General features: G+C 39.6%; 1 protein-coding gene across 2 annotated transcripts in view; it reads left to right on the top strand.

Annotated features, from left to right (window-relative positions):
• Positions 1-201: 201 nt before the first annotated feature.
• Positions 202-15,513, top strand: part of GUCY1A1 (guanylate cyclase 1 soluble subunit alpha 1) — a 35,499-nt gene continuing 20,187 nt past the window's right edge. Inside the window, exon 1 of one of the 2 annotated variants that reach the window (XM_064710798.1) lies at positions 202-359. The gene's annotated coding sequence lies outside the window, so the exon portion shown is untranslated. Of the gene's footprint in view, positions 360-529; positions 794-15,513 lie in introns of those variants that run through there. The other variant, XM_064710800.1, reaches the window with a different exon arrangement.

Genomic DNA, 15,513 nt, shown 5'->3' with positions numbered 1-15,513 from the left:
CGGGGGGGTACCGGGGATCCCGCGCCCCGCCCGCAGCCCCCGCCGGTCCCAGCGCAGGGGCCGCTCCGCGCCGGCGGCGCTCGGCGGGTCTGGCCCGGCTCTGCCCCGGCTCTGCCCGACCGGCACGGCCCGGCCCGGCCCGGCCCGGCCCGGCCCGCGGGGCCATCGCACCGCCCCCGGCCGCCGCCCCCGCCCCGCCGCCGCCCTGATTGGGCCCGCGGGGAGGCCCCTCCCGCCGAGCCCCGCCGCCGCCGCGCCGCGCCCGCTCCCCAAATACACCTTGGCGGCGCCGGGGAGCGGCAGCGGCGCCTGCCCAGAGCCCCTCGGCGGGGTTGCGGCCGCGGGCACCCCGCGCCATGGTGAGTGAGTGACGGAGGCAGGCAGGGAGGGAGCGAGCGAGCGAGCGGCGCCCGGGGCGCGGAGAGGGGCGGCGGGGACCCTGGACAGCGCTGGGACGGGGCGCCCGGCGTGACCGCGGGGCGCGGCCGGGGCCGGGGCTCTCTCCGGCGGGGCGGTGGTCGGTGTTGAGCCCGGCAGCGGGCGGGGGCGCGAAGCGCTCTCCCCTCAGCGCCCCGAGCCCCCTGTGCGCCGTGCTCCGAGGCAGACATGGGCGTGAGCGGAACAGGGATCGATTCGGGGCTGGAAGCGCTCGGGGAGCCCGCTGAGGGCTCCAGCCACGGGCGGTACTCCGGCGGCCTTTGTGCATTGTGAGGCTTTCTAAGAATTCGCGACCTGCCGATGCTCGTCGAGCTAATTAAACCCATTCAGGCTGGCGTTACTGCCTTATGCTTAGGTAAGGTTTCTTATCCGGTTTTCAGAGCAATTTCTATCATTCCACCTCATGAATGAGACACCAACCTGATATTTCATCACATACTTGATGATCTAACAATAACTTCATCTCTGCATCTGCTATTCCAATGTTTCTTTTTCCTAGGAAGAATAAATGAACCGCCAAACTGTGTTGCACTCATGATGATTAGCAGTTTTTCAGTCAATTTCCTCCCTCTTCTTTCCATTTCTTCAAGACTTTAGGCTCATAATCCCTTTTCTGAGTGAATAGGTTCGTTTCTGTGGCTGAAGCCCAGTGGGCATTACTAGCCTACGTTTAGTATTCCCTTTATAAAATCATCACTATCTATAATCATGAAACACTTGAAAACTTTTTCTCTCATATATAAGGGAGTGCTTTTGTACATCTTTCCTGCATCTTTTAAACATCTTACGTCATGTCTCAAGCTTGATCTAATGCTGCCTCTAAAATGGCTCTATTTTCAGAGCTGGTCACTAATTCTGGGGATGTAGTAAGATGGCTTTCTAAGTTCAAAGGATGATTTTACAGGGAACAAGTCATAAGCAAGGATGCAGTGTGTCTGTATTGCTGTATTTGGGCTTTACACATCCACTGGACTACAGGTTACGCTGTGCTGCATGTGGGTTGCTCTAAAGAGAGATGACCAGACATTTGCTGTTTGGAATACTAGTAGGAAAACCAACATTTTTATTCACTTGGATTTTCCATTATTAAGTCTGAGAATACAGAGCTGCAGAATAATGTAACAGAGGAATTTTTTTCATAACAAGTGTAAGAGTTTAATTATATTTGTATGAATAGAACAAAGTGTTTTACTTATTTGGAAGTGATCTAATCTTAGAATTTTTCCTAAGACAAAACTCCCAATGGAGCCACTCCCTTTTCTTGTAGTTAATATTGAGATGATTTGTTTCCAAACTACAAAAAGGAGTCGTAAGGAAACATACACTTTAAATCATATAAATGGGTCCACTACTTTCCTAGGGTCAGGAACAAAAGGTGGTGACAGGCTGTACTGGGAAGAGATTCCTGTAACAGACCATTTTGCATAATTAATCAGAGAAGATAAGCAATTCAGGCATCCCGGGAATGTGTGCAAATGTGTTACAAATGTTCTCTTTGTAGGGAAGAGAATTGTAAAGAAGTTTCTTGCTTGGGTTGTGTTGCTCTGGGGTGCTACATCCGGCCATACGTTCTGATGACTGTTCTTTTTGCTTTGCCAGTAGCAAGAACCTTAAATGAACCAGGTGATTGTAAGGAAGCAGGAGGAGTACTGTAGCAGTGATAGAAAAACTTTGTGCTTCCATTCTCAAAAAAAAAAAGGCATTTGCTGCAATCATGCTGATCCAAAGCAGGCAGGAAAAGTACAGAAGGAGAGAGAAGGAAAGCACATTTTCAGATTTCCTGGTTGTACTTCCTTTTTCTGTGGAAATATGTAGCTTGCAGCTATTATGAGTCATGAAAATGCAAGATCATGAGGCAAATATTGGAGGAGAAGGTAAGGAATTTAGTTCTTCAGTGGTTTTTATTCCTTTTTGACATCAATAAAATGTCTCACCAAGGTCTCGCTTCCACTGGTTCACTTGCTGAGTACTCAAATTAATCAAATTTTTAATAAAACACTAAAAATGAGAAGTCAGGGTCCATAAAAGTAAGTACTTGAGTATATTTATCTTACTGGGATTAATGCTTTCTTTAAAAAAATCTGTTCTTAGCCTTCTATGACAGTCTGTTTCAAAACAGATCCCATAGTGAAATCAAAACATAAGTAAGAGTTGATAATAAAATTTAATATGCCAAATATCAGTAGCAGTCAAAACCTGGTTATGTCATGCTATAAAAGATAAAATATCAGTGCTATTATGAGTATGAATGCCATCTGTTTCAAATTCTAAAAAAAAAATTACCAAGACTCAAAATAAGTTATCCAAGAGGCCAAGATAGAATTTGTAGCAAACACAGCTATTTTCCTCTTAACTGAAATGAGTTTTCAACAAAAAATCCTGTAAATCGTGTTGTACTTTAAAAAATCCCCAAGGACTAAAATTCAAGCACCTCAGTAATCTAAGCAAGCATATGCCATGTTGTAAATTATCCACAAGGAAATATGTGCAAGGAGGTACTGGCTGTATTTTGTATCTACTTTGCAGACTAGCAACAGGTTTTTATAAAGAAAAAAATATATTTTTTCTTTATAAAAGCTTAGTCATTTAAGAAAAGTTCTGCATAAGGAAAAAGAAATCTTATTTTAAAAAATTCTTGGAAACTTCAGGATGTGATTTAAAGTATTTTATTGTAATGTTATTTAGAAATCATTGCATTTCAGATGGCACATTTTATTAACAAATGAAATTTGGGCCATTGGAGACCTGCCATTAGAGTTTCTTTGCTGGGAGTCCTTGCACTTTTTGTACTATTTAATTTTTAAAGACCTTTATTGTCTACGTGTCCTAAAATTTACTGCATTTATGGAGATGTTTGCCATTACAATTAAGATTTTTAGCATTTGAAATTTAAATTAGGCCAAATCTCATAGTTGGCATTACTTTGAATATTCTTTCTAGCATGTCTTCACCATTTGAGATATGGCTGTATGATATTTGTATATTGTATGCTTGTATGTATGATGTATATTCAGTGTGTCTTCCATGAATAGTTGTATGACAAGTAGAGATTCAAGTTTATCATTAAGCATATTATATTTTTAAGTCAGTTCAAGGCATTGGTTTTTGTTCAACAAAGCAACACTGCTCAGGGCAGAATGTTAGTATCTATTTAATTTTAAAATTACAATAGGATTTAAGCATGTGCTTAAATTGACTAGGGCTTCTAGCTATGGTGTAAACAACAAACTAATTTTTACTAATGAAAGCAGCAAAATTTGCTAGAAAAAGCAGATTTTGTGTAAGGTTTTTGTTTATAGATTCTCATGCTTTGAGACAACTGAAAAAACATGTTAATATCTATGGTTAAGCCTTTTATTTGTGCCATAGGTACTGACTGCAGCTCATTTGGTGATGTGCTTGTCTTCTATAGTTTTGGTTGTCCTAATCGGGTGATGGCAGCTGTAGGTCAGTGCTAGGAAGTGGCTCACCACACAGGATATTTATTTCTGTAGATGTGGTGTTGAGAGCAAGCTGATATCAACTCCCTTTTTGCAGGAGTGCACATTTCGCTGTTCTGCTGCTTCATGACCTAAGCCAGAGCAAATATGCTCCCTACAGATTAATTTTACTTCACCACAGAGAGGCCTCACCACGTCCTGTTCATGGATTCTGACCCCAGGCACCTCTCTGAGCTTCAGGGCCTGCACAGGCCTTCAGTCTCCAGGAGAATTCCACCCTGTCAGAGCATAGTATTTTGTGACATTCACTTCCAGTTGTTTTTTTTTATTAATGTTTCCTGTTATATGATAGTTTTGTTAAGTGGAATAGATGCCCTTGCTAAGAATATTACTGCTTTCAGATTTAATTGAGATTAATTGTATTCTAACTGACATTCTCATTTGATTCAAATGCCCCCTTCCATGGTTCAGGCCTTTACTGCTACTTTTAAGCACTCTCCCAGTGGCAGTATTGTGGTACACATTATTCTTGATTTTACTGCTCTGACTCTTTAAATTAGTTCCTTTGTATTACTTAAAGTCAATTTGTGAATTGATTTTCTTCTTGCATATTCACTATTCACACTTGAAGTAGCTGTTCCAAGAGAATGGTGCCCTGTTAGCAGAGGCATTCAATTGAAATCCCTTGTGCAAGTCCACCCCAGGAGGGTAATTCCTTCCAGGGAGGGCACTAAGCCCAGATGATAACCAAGCTGTGACCTTGTGTTATTTCTTAGAGGGTATTTCCTTTATGGGAGCCCCCATCTCTATTTTCTGTGCATATGTATCTGCTGTGAACAGAGTGCTGTGCTGCCCCTGCTTGAGTGACAAGGCCACTTTTTCTGTGCCCTAAGGCAGGGGGAGAAATGCCTGGAGGCTTGCACTCCTGCAGGGGCTGTGGGGCATGGAGCTGTCTGGAACCCTCCCTTGGGATGGTTTGGGGCTGTGGGTCACACTCTGGAACCCTCCCTTGGGATGGCTTGGCTGTGCCTTGCACTTCACGCTTGGCTATGCCCATTGATTGTTTCAGCTAAGTCCATATAGAAAATAGGTCAGCCATGCAGTGGCTCAGGAAGAGAGCTTCAATTGTGTAGTTGTAATCTAGAAACAGGACGTGTGCATCATCTTGGAGGAGACTGGAACCACTTCCAAAGATATTATCAAGCATTGTGGAATCTAGACCTTGGACAGCTATTTGTGTTAGAGAGCTGCAGGGAATACCCCATGCAAGTCATCCAATTGCCTCCCTGTGAATAAAGTTTAAATATTTTGTTAGAAGGTTGCATGCTAAAATTCTTTGATTATTTTCCCCTCCACAAATGGAAATTGAAAGAAACATACAATTATGAAGTGAATCTGTTCCTCAGCCCAGTTCAGAGTTATTCAGAACAAAAATACATCATGCTTTCGGGGAAAATGTATTTTGTGGGAGTCCTCCTGGTGTAATTCTTGAATGTCATTGATTCCAGAGAGTGCAGTAAAACCTGTGGTTTCTGTGATGCCATGTACATTAGTTGCTGCAAAACTCTCAATTTTTAATAAATGATAGTGCAAAACCAAGTTTCTCAATAGTATATTAGACAGAAATGTGTTGTGCAGCGATGACTGCCTTTCTAATGCTGACCAAAGTAAATGTGTATTTAATTTCATTTTAACCTTGCATTTCACTTGGCACTTGATACAGATGCAGACTGGCAAAAATTGTTCAGGGAAAGCTGATTGCCATCCTCAGCAAATGCAGAAAATCTTCACACACAAAAGAGCATTAGTAAAAGCCTGAATGCAGAGAGACACCTCAGCAATATTTCTAGTTTGTTATTGGGAAAAATTGGGATTTTATGTTTGTTCATGATGATTTCTATGATTTGAAAACACAAGACAATATGCTCAGGTGCTGCCTTCTGGTTAATAGGGAGGGGCATCTGCTTACACAAATAGCTGTGTTTCTCCCCAGCCCTGACTGCTGGCATCCAGGACCCTAAAATACTCGTTGCAGTTCCTGTTTTAAATAGAACTGCTAAAAATGGCAAAATTTCCATGTCTTCAGAGAAAGCATGTATCAATCTAACTTTAAATCTCCTTTTTTGTTGTTTTTGCCGAAATTGTCTTCATAGCTGTCTCTTGTCTCTTTGCACTGGCAAGCTGAAAGTGCAAAACTATTTGCCTTCATGATGAGAAAAATCTTTGGCAGACAGATAAATTTCTGAAATTTTAGTGAAAATGGAGTCATTAGTCCATAGAGCTCACGAGACATATTTAGAGGTAGGATTTTAGAATTTCCCCGTTAGAATGTTATGAAGGGAGAGAGTCTGGTGGCTTAAGTAACCTAGCAAGGCTTTTGGTCAATGGGGAACTGATTTTTTTTTCTCAAAAACTGTGGCAGAAATAATTACAATTAATTATAGATTGAATGAAATGCTTATTTTGATACAGTTAAAGTTCCCAAAAAAGTTGCATGATATTAAAAACCAGCCAAGGGGAAATGCATTTCCTTTAAGGAATTATGAAGCCTTCAGAAGTAAGAGAATGACATTAAACCTGCTGTGTATTAGCCATGTAGTTTTAGTATGAGGATACCTTCCTTGCTCTGCATGTGTATTTAGCCCCTGCATCCTTTCATGAATCCTATTTTCAAAATCTGTTAGAATTTTACTGTGTAAACTGTTTTCATCCCACTGTTGCTTTTAAAATCTGGCTGCCAATTTTTATAAGGTCAAACATAACTTTTCTAAATCACTCAGATCTAGTAAACTGCCCAGCAAACTTGTGCAATCTCTTAACTTTTGCTAAGACATCTGGATACACTTCTTAGCTTGGCTGCTGTGTTCCTTTTGTGATCTCCAGCATGCTTTATTTCCCCATTTATAAAGGGGGCATTGTTATGCTCCTTTCATATCCCATTTTTCTGTTTTAGCCATTCAGAGGGCAAACCCTTCAGGTTAGACATCATCTTTTGCTATATATTTCTGTATGGCCCTGCTAATAATTGGAGCCTTCTGGGTTAAAATAAGCACGTAATAGGCCTACAACAGCAACAGAGAGAGAGAGCAGTATGCAGGGTATCAGTGGCACTATTTCTCTGCTAAGCAACCTGCCCAAGGATCACCTCACAGAAGGTTAAATACCAGTATTAAAGTGTAAACAAAAGTTCTGTGAAAATTTTCGCAAGTTGTGATCTTGCTGACTAAGTAGTGAGACCTTCATGAATGTTGGAAGGTAATGAAATATTTCCTTTTGCAGACAAAGCATTTGGCTGTGTAGTGGCAGTGAAATAACAGAGAGGAGACCAGTCTTCATCTCAAGTTAGGCACAGTTTGCAAAACCTTTTGATGTTCTCATGAGACAGAGACCACATTTGTAGTGTGACACTGAAAATCTGTTGCTGATCTGAAAATTAGTATCAGCTTCGATCAGGGTCGGACTTAGCCCTGAATGTCGCATGCTCCTGATCTGTGGGAGAGACAGCATGATTGTCAGCTATATGTGGAAAAAGTCACTGACCATAACAACAGTAAATTTTAGAACCAACAGAGGCATGGCTAGTCACAGTTGGAAGTGTGCAGCTGTACCATGCATGAGATAGGGGTGGGTGGGCATCATGTCACTGACTATTCTCGTAGCAGATTAGAGACAGGCACTCAGAAATGCCAATAAAAACTGGCTTTGATGGTTGCCTAATATATGAAATGTGGTTTCATGGTATCTTCCTTTGAGTTTCTCTTTGAAAATTATTTGGAGTTCTAAGCAATTATAAGTTCTAAGCAAAAATGGGTTCAAACGATAGAGGGGAATTAAAAGGAAAAAGTATCTTTTCAAATAGGCTTTGGAACAGTGAAAAACAAGGACTACTGATAGGATACAGGGTTATGCTTTACCCGTAGCAAAAACGAAAACAAAATGTCTATCCCTGCCTGTGTTGTGGACAGAATTTTGTTAGTAGGAAATTGGTAGATGGAAAAATAAGATGATAAATAAAAAAGTGGGAGTGGCAGAAAAGCATCTAAAAATAGTTAGATTTTATTGCCACTGTTGTAAGCTATTATATTGTAAATGGCTGATCAGTTTAATGCTGGAATAAATATGCCAAAAAAGGCAGTTGTATGGGTTTATATGACAAATACTCAGTGTTTTCTTTCCCAGCTGTTACACTGCAGTAATGGAAAATGCTCATGATCTTTAGTAAAATATTAATAAATGCATTCTGATCTTTAAACTTAGGTTTGGCACTCTGTATTTTAGCAAAGAAGTTGCATTACTTAGGAATGCAATCCTAATGTCAGTTAAACATAGCATGGACATCGTGGGATTTAGGTGCCTGTTATAAACAGAGTTGAAAACCCAGAGCAAAGGTTTACAACGTGAATATACTGCAATGATACTTGTGATACTGTGAGAATTTAATTTCTCCACAAGATACTTGTAAAGTTAGTGCTTGTGTCTCGTTAAAGCTTGTCAGGTACAAGTATTTAAAATAAATATTTTGTATTTTCCACATCACCTAAAGTGTAAGCAGAAATGTCAAATATTTCTGACCCCATACAAAGGAAAACTATACACAGTGCTGCAGCCTTTCTTTCCTCCCTTACGTGTTGAGAGTGCACTCTGCAAGATTCGTGCTGCTTCAAAATGCTCTGGAATGCCAAAATGCTTAAAACATTTTGTCTTCATCTTGGCAGGAAATTCCTTCTGAAGGAGATACTACTTTTCTTTATCCTTAAACTTAAGTCTGTGGTTTACATCCTCCAGGAACTTGTGCATCACATTCCCTCCCTCTGCCCCAGCTATTCTCATGGCTTCTCAGCCTTTACTCCCTTGGAAAAGGGGAAGCTTGCTATGTAGCATTCTCTTTCTGAGCACATAAACAAATACAGAGCTGGAACACATTATTTGTTACATGATTTCTTTTTTCAAGGGTCCAGTGAACAATAATTTTAACTGTCCAGGCAAAGGAGCATATCTCTTCAAGATAATATTCAAATAACATTCAAAACCTATTTGAAGTGCTACTCTTGAGTACCTATCCACTTGATATGGCTGGAATTTGATTTTCGTTCATTTTTAGCTTTTCTGCCTCAGTTCACTAGCCCGTTGCTCTGCTCTTTCACCTCAGAAACAGCTGAACTGTGTTCTTTTCTGTTTGGAGCTGTTATTCACAGAAGTAGTATGCAACACAGCAAGTTGGAGACGTCCTGTTAGGTAGCTCCATTTTTGAAATGAACGTAATTTCTTAATATCACAAAAGAAAACAGGTGCTCAGTGGTGGATTTCCATTTTACAGATTTAAAAAAACAGCACATGTGGAATTCATATGTTATCTGTTAACATTTTGGTGGGAAATTGTACTTGAAGGACCTTTATGGTGGTACAGCCCCCACACTTCAAGTAAGCCTTAGGTCTCTGGGCAGCTGAAGTGTTGAGACAAAGATGTTTATCAATAACAATTGATTTTAGTTTGGGTTCTCAACAAAGTAAATCTGAGATGACTCTGTTGCTGCTTTTCTTTGGCTCCTGTTTGGGAGCTCCTCTAGACCAAGATGTGTTCTGTGCTCATTTTGCCTGAGGACTGAAGCCCAAAGCCTCCCAGCACTGAATCATAAATTGCCACACCTTGAGCTAAGAACTGGCTGCCCGTACAGTTCCTTCCCTTCTGTGGTGGCAGTGGGAGGAAGGTGTGCTTGTGGTTATGGGTGGTTGCTGACACCAGTGCACTTCCATGCTGCCTCGCTGCCATGCAGGTCAGGGCCTTGAAGGGAGCAGGTAGGTAATGCTTCCATCCTGGCATCTCACATACACGTGCAGCACTAACCAATACTTCAGAAGGCCTGATGGAGAGAGAAAACAGGCTTCTTATAGAAACAAAATGTCTGTGTTGTACAATATGGACATATTGTAGAACACAAGTGAAATATCCTTAAAAAAAAGAAAATGTAAAATTATGAAATGAAACCTTAAGTCAGTAACAATGGACATCTAACCTTTATGTTCGAAATCAATGCCATTTAAAACAAAATACTAGAAAATAACACAGGAAGTTTTTGCTTCTTTATTAACACAGGGCAGCCTCATTAAACAATCCTGCAAAACGAAGTATGTCATTCCCAGCCCTCCAATAGGTGCTAGTGCAGCGAACCAGTGAAACTAGAAATTGAATCTCGATGGCCAAATCAAGGTAATAAACACGTATCTTTCCTTAATTGTGCATCAGAGAGTAGTACATAGCCAGGAGAGTTGGTTGAAACACAGAAACAGCAAACAAAAAATTTCTCCTAAAATCTAAAATACTGCTGGAAAGCTCCATGAAATTGGCATGTCAACATGTTCTATAGGCTATACTGACAGATTACAGAAAAATTATTTGCATAAGAACCTACCAAACTTCAATGGATTTGTAGCAGAGAGAAAGCACTTTATCAGTAAGAGAACTGTCCATTCCATTACAAATAGTTTTGCTCTATTGGCTGTGTTTTCCTTATGGATTTTTTGATCCTCATGTTTTTCTATAGGTTTTCTTCTGTTCTTTTCTCCATGATCCTTTATTCTGTCTGCATCTCTCTTTTCTTTCACATAATAAAGAACAGCAAAATAAATTAGAAAATATAGTAAAACCGCAATCCAAAGGAGTGGAGACAAGCTCTGATCTTTCAGACTTCAGTAAGAATACTGTGATGTTAACATCATTGCAGCCAGTGCAGTTATACAGGTTGTGAAGTGAAGAAATGTGGGTGATTCTAGGTACCCTGCCTGGAATAAGTCCAGGAAGATTACCCTCTGGTTCATGCAATGCACAATATCTGTATTTACCCAATGAGAGAAAGACCTGAGGACCTTGCACAAAAAGTCACAAAAAAGCAACAGAAGAATTACAGTTAAAATATATTTCATTTGCCTCAATAATTAAGCCCTGTATTTGTGCCTTGAATTAGAGGCTGGCAATTGATACATCTGAACAAATTTTCTGAATTGTTCTTTGTTAACCTTTTCTTGGATTTCCATTTTTCAGTATCTCTTAAACTGTTTAATTCCTGTCTGAAACACCTGCCACAGAAATTGGTGAATTTCAGTGGAATTTGCAAACATTGCAAGCTAAGCATCTATTTCATCTATTTCTGGAAGTGCCAGTCTGTAACCAGCACTTGGGCACAAAAATATCCAAAACTGAAACAGAGTTTCAAAAAACTGGATGGTATTATTTTTGTTCTGTTTGAATATTCAACTTTGGTATTGTTACAAAAGGCTGCAATTCAACAGCAAATGTACTTGAACCTGTATAATGCATAGCTTGAAACATGCTAAATCTTTCTAAATGTATCTGTTCTAACTGGAGGAGCAGCACTGACCAAGGCTTCTACTATTTTAAATGTTTTACCTATAAGGATGTGTCTTTTTTAAAATTGTTTATCACTAGTGAGGATTTGGAAATGTAGCATTATAAATGTTTTCTTTTCCTTGGTGTCATGATCAATACCTCAATGATCCTCTGATTTTCACTGTGTCCATTATTAAAACAAGAAGCTACCTTTTAATGACTTGAGAAGTTTCTTTATAAAGGAGCTCACATTTCTACATCTCACTAGCCTTGCTATGATTTAGATATATCAAAGCTGAATCTCCCATAAATGTTTTCAGCTTACTTTTTCATAGGGCCACATTTTCCCCTCACACTGCCACCAGGGCCAAGGGGAAGATATTACAGAATACATGGTGAGCATGGCAGTTCTCTCTGAGTTAATCTTGCATTCCTTCTCCCTGCTGCTCTCATTTATATGTGCTGACTTTTCCTGTGCAAAAGTAATCTGAAAAACACTCTGTGCAATTTGATTTCATTCACATGCTTAAAAGAAGTGTTGAATAAATGGAACGGAAGGATTTGAAAGAGCAATAGCTGTGGTAACTTCAGCAATTGCACTGGAGACAATAACAAGCATCTCAGATTGAACATTCAACAGGAAGCCAAAATCTGCTTCTGGATTTATTTAATCTTTAGTTTTGTTACACACATGGTGTACACTAACAACAGGCTAATGTAAGTCATTAAGTGCTTATTTGTTGTGATTAACAAGATTAATTTCTCTTAATACCACACGTGCAAGCTCAGTATTTTACAGAAGCTCTCATCTGTACTCAGCTTCATCATTTTAGTGAAAAGGGAAGCCTGTGTTTTTTAGGACAATATAAATTCTTATATTTACCTAGCTTTCTCTGCTTTAAATGCATTTCTGCTGTATTTTGCAGAAGAGTATTAGAAAGCACCTAAACAAGATACTCAGAGTGGTTTTGTAATGTATTCTTAGAGCATTCAGTCTCTCTGGATGTGCTGATAATCTTTTCAAAGGTAAGATGCTTTTGTGTATTCAAACCTTTTTTAGAAGAGCAGATTTTGAAAGAGGTGGGCTATGAATAACTATATGAGCCTGTACCATTGTGTGCAAAATGACAGGCCAATCAGTGACATAAAAAAGGAAGGTGCTAATTTACAGTGCACATGGGCTAAATCAGCAATTCCAATTATTTTTAAACATGTTTTGTAGCAGAAACCATCTGTAGGCATTTAATCAAAAAGGAAGGTGCCTCTTGGTCCTGCTCTGCAAATACCATGGAAGAGAACAATTGGGAAAGTAGCTGATTTCTCTGCTCCTTCAGAGCTGCTTTTTTTTGCAGGGACCTACCTAAAACAGAATCAGTAGCTGTATGATGGCTATGAAAACAGCCCTTCAGCCATCTATTTGGGTTGATTACACATCTTAAATTAATATTTTCTTTTAGAAAAAGTACAAGGACATAACCTCAATGCTGCAGGACAAACCATTTTTGCTAATTACAAGTTCCTGTTATTACCTTCCCATGCACAGTTTTTAACCTTTCTGTAATCTCAAATGACCTCAGTTCTGTGATTATTGCATCTGCACACTTAGCTGCAAAAACCCAACATTAAAAAGCCAAGGTCATATTTTGGTTCAAAAATAAGAAAGCATGCAAATCAGTATTTCAGTGACAGCAGTGACAGACCTTTTAGGTTTAATCCTATTCCTGCTGTATCCAGAAACCTGCTGTTGACTTCAACAGGAGTTGGCATGAGTGCTTAGCCCTGAATAAATATGAAAGGTAGTTGTCAGTGATTTTCAGCATGAAAATGATTTTGAAGACATTGTAAACAGAAGTGACAGGTGGCAAACACCCAGTCAGAAAACTCTGCAACTGAACTCTGCTAATGAAACACTTTTCTTTCTACAGACCTAGTTTTCAGACACTTCTCTAAGATCTGTGGAGTCCATGGAAACTTTTAGTACATTTTATTTATAATACTTTTAGTACTTTTATTTATAAAACTTGCTGTTCATTATAATTTAAAGCTGGGAACACAAAGGGAATATTTAACTATATGCACTGTCTTTAGACACTACAATCAATGTTTTATATTGCTCTACCATGCTCCAGTGTATTTGGGAAAATAATATTTATGCAAGCCTGTATGTCAGTTGCGTAAACTGTTACATCAACTTCAGCAAGAATACGTGCAGGTACAAATCTCAGCAAGACAAGTGTCTTTCAAGAAGTAGAGGAAATTTTTTATCATCTCTGAAAGATGCTTCACAGTTAATCCAGAGCATGGTACTCAAATGAGAAGTTACTTCATGCTTTAGAAATTTGGAGTTGTTAAACAGTTTGTTGTTTCATTTATTAAAAAAGAGATGCAGCAATGCTGGCTAAGTCATGAATGCTAGCTGAAGATTCACTAATGGTATGGGATAAAAGGTTACTAGATTTCACTTTAATCACAAAATAATTACTATTATTTTTTAGCTTATTTGCTCCTTAAAGGCATTTTTTGGTCTATGAAATAAACAAAAATCAGATTTTGCAGACATGTAAAGTTAAAGGTCAAGTTAAATAGTAAAGTGCTATGCATTGCTAAATTTGAGAGATTGACCTGTAAGTAGGCATTTGGAAGGAATCAGTAAGCACAACAATTAACAATGACTTCATGTTCTAGACCATCAGTGCTTCTCCTTTTGTGGATTCTAATTAAATTCCATTGGCTGTGGGCAACACTTTGATCTTTACATTTAACTCCTGCAGACTGTCGTGACCACTGCATGTCCTCAGGATGAGTTTTAATTCTTAAAAAGAAGATACAAATTTATTTTTCATAGCTTTTCTCTTACAAGTTTTATGGAAGTATTTTACTTTCAGGGACTGCAAATGTAGACTATGCTATATTTAAAAATATATTCCTTTAAAGTCTGAGAATAATTTCCAGATGCTTTGCATTGCTTGCCCTCACTGCAGCAGGTCCTCTCCTTCCAGTTGTTTCTCAACCTGGATCACTCGAGGTCTCGTCAGTTTGTCAGTTCAGTATCGGGATTTCTCAAAACAGCAAAACCAAAATGCAAGCCCAAACCCTGAGTAATGCATCACGGTTACACACAGCAGGTCTCTAGTTTTTGTTGAGGTATCTTTATCTCTGCCTCAGTGCAAGTGGCCGTGGGCAGAGCAGCTCCAGCGCTCCTGCAGTGCAAGGGGCCGTGGCTCTCGGGGTGTCTCCGTCAGGGATTGCTCAGCTGGGGCTCAGCCCTGCAGTGGGCCGGGGGTGCGGATGTCTCACAGTCCAGGGCTCCTTCTCATCCTGAGCAGAGCATCAGGTGCTGTGAGCCTGCCTGCTGGGCTTGCTGGGGACTGTTTTCACAGAGGTTTTGACTCACAGGAAAATAATATTTTTCCCACGCTGCCTTCTCAGCATGCCTCCCTGTTATTTGGTCCTAGCATAGGAAAATATTTACCCTATGAAAGTACTTAATGTGATACTTAAAATGGCAAATATGTATTTTATCAGCAGCATTTGGGAATTGGTTCTTCCTTTAGCTACATGCCAAAACATGGGTGTAGTAATTAAGGTTCCCCCTGTGCTTTTAATTGGAGCCAGAGATGTGGCTGCAATATAACTTTCACATCTGGAGTCTGGGGTTCTCCCAGGGGTATATTTGGATCCAGGGACTTGCTTCAGACCATTTCAGGGAAATGAGTCAGTTGCAAAACCAGTATAAGAAATCTCAGTAACTTTAAAATGAGGGTTCTGCCCTGTATTCAAGAACATTAGTTTCAATATTAAGGTATAGTGTTTGGTGTTATTACACAAATGCTAATATTGTAAAGCAGCAGAAATGTCTGTCTTGTGACCTTAAAATAAGACATATTAGTAGTTTTGAAGTTGACATGTATTCTGTGAAACTTGTTTTCGAGATAGATTACAAGATAGAAAAGTAGATAATTTTGTTTTTTCTCAGAAAAGAAAAGTAATTATTTTCTTAATCTCCTGGCTTGGTAGCTGTCTAATGTTGCAAATGGCAATCTATTCAACTTGGAGCACAGAGGAAACATTTGATTGTGTTTCTCTGCCTCTTAAAACAATTTATACAGAAAAAAAAAAAAAAGGTAGAAAGGTGAGGAAATTCCACATTGTGTGGGGAGAAAGATTTCTTGTAAGCAAGGTCTAGATTTTTAACTTGCCCTAAGCAGTCATATAATAATATAGGACAGTCACTGGGATTGAATTGGATTTACTAAAATGTTTGGACTGTTAAAAAAATGATTGATTGGT

The sequence above is a fragment of the Zonotrichia leucophrys genome, chromosome 4, assembly GCF_028769735.1.
Source record: "Zonotrichia leucophrys gambelii isolate GWCS_2022_RI chromosome 4, RI_Zleu_2.0, whole genome shotgun sequence".
In the NCBI taxonomy this organism is placed as follows: Eukaryota; Metazoa; Chordata; class Aves; order Passeriformes; family Passerellidae; genus Zonotrichia; species Zonotrichia leucophrys.
This window is presented reverse-complemented; position numbering and strand designations above follow the sequence as displayed.